This window comes from Primulina eburnea, unplaced genomic scaffold (genome assembly GCF_022965805.1).
Source record: "Primulina eburnea isolate SZY01 unplaced genomic scaffold, ASM2296580v1 ctg122_ERROPOS2000000, whole genome shotgun sequence".
Taxonomy (NCBI): domain Eukaryota; kingdom Viridiplantae; phylum Streptophyta; class Magnoliopsida; order Lamiales; family Gesneriaceae; genus Primulina; species Primulina eburnea.
In genome coordinates, this window is record NW_027330762.1 from 552 (window position 1) to 7592 (window position 7041).

The 7041-nt window shown below is 35.7% G+C and overlaps 1 pseudogene; it reads left to right on the plus strand.

Moving 5' to 3' along the window:
• The first annotated feature begins 993 nt into the window (after nt 1-993).
• Nucleotides 994-6627, plus strand: LOC140820580 (phosphoenolpyruvate carboxylase-like; annotated as a pseudogene).
• Nucleotides 6628-7041: the final 414 nt, after the last annotated feature.

Here is a 7041-nt window from a genome sequence, read left to right on the forward strand (position 1 = left end):
CATTGCATTGGCAGTGCTTTTCTGAAATGCTGCAGCATTGTAGCCCTCTTAAACCTGGTGCAAGAAATAGCTCCAGGTTGGAATCGGTTGAAGATGTCCTAATTTGTCGAAGTTGGATCTTAGTCTTAATTTTTGCTTTTTGTTGATTTTTCAATCCTGATTCGTTGGATTATTGACAAGGTACCGGACACGTAAGCAATTTTCCGATTTCATATCGGTATTTTCTAGCATCACGTCAGCGCTCCAACTAAATAGGATTTAAAATCAACAAAAAGAAAGTTTATAGGAATAAGACCCAACTCTGAAAACTTTTGAAACAAATTTGATGATTTTCCCTTTTTTTTTAATGCAGTGTTATTTTATATCTATATTCGATGGTTTAATTTTTATGACGATTGGCTAAGTTCTTATTTATTATTTATTTATGTATATATGAAGTAAATTTTCTAAAATTAAAAATATTTAAACTTTGTATTTATCATGTAAATTAAAAATGGTGTATAATATTAAAAATAGAAATGAAAGAATAAATTATTTGAATAAATTTAGTTTGTTTGAAATGTTACTTTTACTACATTGAAGACGAATTAAAATTTTATTCTATTTATATGTAAATTAAATTCTGCGGCGTTAAGTATTTTCAGTGGAAGTACTGGTAGTATTCTTGAGTATGGTTGTTTCTAATGTTCTATGTTTTATTGAATAACATAAGTTAACTGCATATTTCACGTTCTAAAAGTTGGTATTCTCTGGATCATTTAATATTTTTTAAAGATCATGGATTAAAAATATATTAGTTGCATAGCATTGAAGTTTATGTATTCATTTAATAAAATTCTCTTCATTTTATGTTATTTTGTTAAGAAGCCTGATTCGGTTTTGTACTAGAATTTAAAGGTCTGTATATCAAAAACTCTGTAAAAAATGCTTTCAAATTTTGATTTTGTGAATGACACATTAATAGATAAAGTGAATGGAATTCTGGATATTTAGGTGCAAGAATGTTACGAGCTTTCTGCTGAGTATGAAGGTAAGCATGATCCCAACAAGTTGGAGGAGCTCGGAAACGTATTGACAAGTTTGGACCCTGGGGATTCTATTGTTATAGCAAAAGCTTTTTCTCACATGCTTAACTTGGCCAATTTGGCTGAGGAGGTTCAGCTTGCTTATCGCAGGCGAATCAAAAAGAAAAGGGGAGATTATACAGATGAGAACTCCGCGGCTACTGAATCAGACATCGAAGAGACGCTCAAGAGACTTGTGGTTGATTTAAAAAAGTCCCCACAGGAAATTTTTTATGCATTGAAGAACCAGACTGTGGACCTGGTCTTCACTGCTCATCCTACTCAATCTGTCCGAAGATCGTTGCTTCAGAAACATGGAAGGTTGGTTCTCTGATTATCTCTAGTGGGTATTTTGTATTCAAGAACGTGTTTGGTTCGGTATGGATGTATTTTAATAAGTTACTTTCATCTGCTTAAGTAACTTATGTACTTTATTCTTGTGTTTTAAATTCAATTTGTTCAGGATTCGGAATTGTTTGGCGCAGTTATATGCTAAAGACATCACTCCTGATGATAAACAGGAGCTTGACGAAGCATTACAGAGGGAGGTAAACTTCAGTTCCTAGTTTACTCCGCTTGTTTCATTTTCCATTCGACTTTTTAAATCTATTTTTCACATATAATTTACCGATTTCTTATGGAAGGCTGCAAGTGCCACAAAACCCATAATTATTGAAAAACAGAATAAGAACCAGAAAAAAGAAAATAAGCTATTGGTGGAGTGTGTTACCCGGGACAACCTAATTGTATTAGTGTGTAAAGTATCCGTAGGAGTTCAGCTTTTGTGGAACTCTAAATATGAATAACGACTGATCCGTAGGAGTTCAGCTTTTGTGGAACTCTAAATATGAATAACCACTGTAAACATTTGTATTTACATGTGTGTGTGTGTGTGTGTGTTTTTTTTTATCATACTGCATGTGTGTTTTTGTTTCCTTTCCTCGGAAGGATTTATGGAATCGATTGATTGAAATTTCTTTCCTTCTGTTCTAAAATCAGATTCGGCATGCATACCTTTTGCACAAATATATGTAAACTCGGAAAATGAAAGTACGATAATGAGAATTGGTTTTGTTCAACCTTATTCAATCAATATTTTCATAATGTCAGAGCCATTAGATCGTGGCTCAATTTTGTTTTAATAAAGAACTTAAATGGAAGCAAACCAACAATTATAGAGTCTGCTATAAATTAGTACATAATTAAAAATTCAATAGCACGAAAATCATTGTTCCCTGTTGACAAGAATATATCTTCAGTTTCTTGTTCCTTCCTGTTACCCATGCGAGCAAAATGCTTGGACGTATGTTTGCTCCACTTGTTAGATATTTGACACATGATTACAATAGCTCCAGGATCACACATATTTTCCGTTTTATCCTCATTTGTCCTTTAAATAAAGGACTGATCGCATTATGTCATGGCCTACAAACTACAAAATATTGAATTGAGTGGTATCTACAATTCTAATTATCAATGCTATAATATTGACAAAATACGAGTATTATTTGTGTAGGACAAAGTAAATATTGTACATTCTAGAGGAGTCTACAATTCTAATTATCAATGCTATAATATTGACAAAATACGAGTATTATTTGTGTAGGACAAAGTAAATATTGTACATTCTAAAGTTGACTACTCATGTATATGTATTGTTTTTCTTGAAGCTTCTTTGTTTTATATTTTCGATTTCGTGGTATTTCTTTGAAAGAAGTATTATTACCGAGTTCCAGAAGTTGTCTGTATTTTCAGATTTTGATGTACATATGTATAAGTTAATGTACTGTCTCGCGTATCTGTTCCATATGATTTGTTAAATGTGAATTGCTTGCTTTTGTTTCATTCACTTGAATTCACCAGGCATGCCACCATAAAAAAGAAAGGCAAATTCCCATATGTCCTTCAAACTAGTTGCAAGTTGATGATGATTTGTGGAATAGTGAAATAATTTTGCATTGGATATTGATTCCTGCATTTTCATTTTTACTGGACTCAGAGAACATTTCCTCAAAAACACGAATTATTGTATTTGTATGTGTGTATCTTATGTTTGAGCTCCAATATATGCTAGTTTATATGATGAAATGAATAAACAGCTGCTTGCATTTTGTCTTCTATATGTTTTTTCAGATTCAAGCTGCTTTCCGAACCGATGAAATCCGCAGGACTCCTCCTACTCCGCAAGACGAAATGAGGGCAGGAATGAGCTATTTTCATGAAACGATTTGGAAAGGTGTTCCAAAGTTTCTACGTAGAGTTGATACCGCCCTTAAAAATATAGGGATTGACGAACGGGTTCCGTACAACGCCCCTCTAATTCAATTTTCTTCTTGGATGGGTGGAGACCGTGATGGTATTTTTCATTTTTCCTATAAAAAAATGTGCTTGCACGTTGTTAAATAGTTTCTGTGCTAGCATTTACAAATGTTTTTATAGTTTGAGTGCTAGCATTTACAATTTTTATTGTTTGAAGTATGTAAATGTTGTAGGATGATATGGATTTACACGAACTGATTTACTTTTAAAATTAGATTTGATATTATTAAGATTATAATATATCTTTGATATGATCAATTTTATTATGATTTAGTATATTGAAGATTTTCTATCATGTTTGTCTCTCCATATTGTTAACCATACAAAGGGCTGATAATTGCAATATTAATCAAGAGATATGTCGTGAAGCACGTCAATGTCGTGTTATATTGCATGTTCTTTCGCTATATTTTGGCTACTACTTAGAACATCTTTTGTAAAAATCAATTGCAGGTAATCCAAGGGTAACTCCTGAGGTCACTAGGGATGTTTGCTTATTGGCCAGAATGATGGCCGCCAATTTATACTGTTCACAAATAGAGGACCTCATGTTTGAGGTATTTAATCATAACTACAAAAAATAATAATTTTATGTTTATCCGTGTATGGATACTTCTTTCAATTAGTTTAGCATTTCATTCCAAATTCAGTTGTCTTTTCCAGTTATCCATGTGGCGTTGTAGCGATGAACTTCGTGTCCGAGCTGATGAACTCCATCGGTATTCAAAGAGAGATGCAAAGCATTTCATAGGTGACCACAATATTGTGTAATAATTATTCTAAAATCCTTCTCTAAATTTTCCTCCTGACTCAGAGTATTGAACTTTCGTGATTTAGAATTTTGGAAAACAATCCCACCAAACTGAGCCCTATCGAGTGATTCTTGGAGATGTGAGGGACAAGCTCTATCAGACACGTGAACGTGCTCGCCATTTATTAGCTCAAGAAACTTCTGAGATCCCAGAAGAGGCTACTTACACCAATATTGAGCAGGTATGCTCTCTATTCCATTTTCAAACCATTAACTTATTCTATACTTCATTATACTTGTTCCATTAGTGACTTGATTGAATATGTATTTTTACTATAGATAAATGAAACTGAATCAAAAGTAAATTTATGCAGTTCTTGGAACCCCTAGAACTTTGTTACAGATCTCTTTGCTCCTGCGGAGACCGGCCAATAGCTGATGGGAGCCTTCTTGATTTCTTAAGGCAAGTTTCCACCTTTGGGCTTTCGCTAGTGAAGCTCGATATACGACAAGAATCCGAGAGGCACACTGATGTAATGGATGCCATCACCCAACATTTAGAAATAGGTTCTTACCGAGAATGGTCCGAGGAAAAGAGGCAAGAATGGCTCTTGTCTGAGCTCCGCGGTAAACGTCCCTTGTTTGGACCTGACCTTCCAAAAACAGAAGAAATTTCTGATGTGTTGAACACTTTTCATGTCTTGGCTGAACTCCCACCAGACTGCTTCGGTGCCTACATCATTTCAATGGCCACTTCACCATCTGATGTGTTGGCAGTCGAGCTTCTACAACGTGAATGCCGTGTGAATCCGTCATTGAGAGTCGTTCCTCTTTTTGAGAAATTAGATGATTTGGAGGCTGCGCCATCTGCTGTTGCCCGTCTTTTCTCCATCGATTGGTATAGAAATCATATCAATGGGAAACAAGAAGTCATGATTGGGTACTCAGACTCTGGCAAGGATGCTGGCCGTCTATCAGCTGCTTGGCAACTGTACAAGGCTCAAGAGGAGCTTATCAAAGTTGCTAAGCAATACGGTGTGAAACTCACGATGTTCCACGGTCGAGGTGGAACGGTTGGACGAGGAGGTGGTCCTACTCACCTTGCTATACTGTCTCAACCACCGGATACTATCCATGGATCACTTCGTGTTACCGTTCAGGGTGAAGTTATTGAACAATCTTTTGGAGAGGAACATTTGTGTTTCAGAACACTCCAACGTTTTACTGCTGCTACACTCGAACATGGAATGCATCCTCCAATCGCCCCAAAACCTGAATGGCGTGCCCTTTTGGATGAAATTGCTGTTGTTGCAACTGAGGAGTACCGATCAATAGTCTTCAACGAACCCCGCTTTGTTGAATATTTTCGCCTTGTAAGCAAAGCAACCATATTACGTGGTGATATATTTCCTATTTCTCTTCAATATATTTCTTTAACTTAAATTTAATTATTTTAGGCCACGCCGGAACTGGAGTATGGTCGAATGAACATAGGTAGTCGTCCATCAAAACGGAAGCCTAGTGGAGGCATTGAATCACTGAGAGCCATTCCTTGGATCTTTGCCTGGACACAGACAAGATTCCATCTCCCTGTTTGGCTTGGTTTTGGAGCAGCATTCAAATACGCCATCGAAAAAGACGTTAGAAACCTAAAAATACTTCAGGAAATGTATAATAAATGGCCTTTCTTTAGAGTCACCATTGATTTAGTTGAGATGGTTTTCGCCAAGGGAAACCCCGGTATTGCTGCATTGTATGACAAACTCCTTGTAGCTAAAGATTTGTTGCCATTCGGTGAGAATTTGAGATCCAACTACGAGGAAACCAAGAGTCTTCTGCTCAAGGTAAATTTCTTGTGGCCGTCTGTACTATATTATTGAAAGGACAGCCATGTTTGTCTTTATTTTACATGTGCGAGACGTAAGCGTCTAGTGCTAGGCGATATATTCAAGAAGATGCTTGCTAGTCGATTTTGATATTGTAATAATTTTGTCTCGTTTACAGATAGCTGCACACAAGGAAATCTTGGAAGGAGATCCATACTTGAAGCAACGGCTCCGCTTACGTGATTCATACATCACGACCTTGAATGTATGTCAAGCATATACTTTGAAGCGAATTCGTGAGCCGAACTACCGTGTGGAGCTGAGGCCTCATATTTGCAAGGAGTATATCGATTCGAAGCCAGCTGCAGAACTGATTACGTTGAACCCCACGAGTGATTACGCCCCCGGATTAGAGGACACCCTCATCTTAACCATGAAGGGTATCGCTGCTGGACTCCAAAACACAGGCTAAGTGTTCCTTCCCGGTTTTTTCTGTTTACACCACCCAGGATTCCGCGGCTCCTTACTATTAGTTTGATGCAGTTTACGTCTCTTCATAAATGTATGTCAAGCTTAAAAGACCTGAATATATTGATATCCAGATACCAGTACTGTAGTATTTATTATCTGAACTGACTATAAAATTGTAAGCTTTGCGTGTGCAACATATTAAGACAGAAATACATTTTTCATGAAATTCGACAAAAATATAAATTCATAAATTAAACTTCATTTTTTTTCCAAATATAATTGGAGCTCTACGGGAATCTTGAACTCGATATTTTATCTAAAATTAAGGCTACAGATCTAAAATATAGTTTATCTTATTCCACTGAGATTTTGATTTTGTTAGACTATATGTTCTGTATGTCAACGGTCGGTTAGAAAATTTGTTGACTCAAGTGTAATTAACAATATTTATTTTAATATAACTTAACTTTTTATGGTTTCAGTTTGTTTTATCTGATACTCGTGCCATCAGCATAGATAAAGTCATTGATTATACTTTAATATTAATAAATCGTAATTTGATCTTGAAACTCATTTGTAAACACTGTATATTCTAAATTCGTTCTTAGTC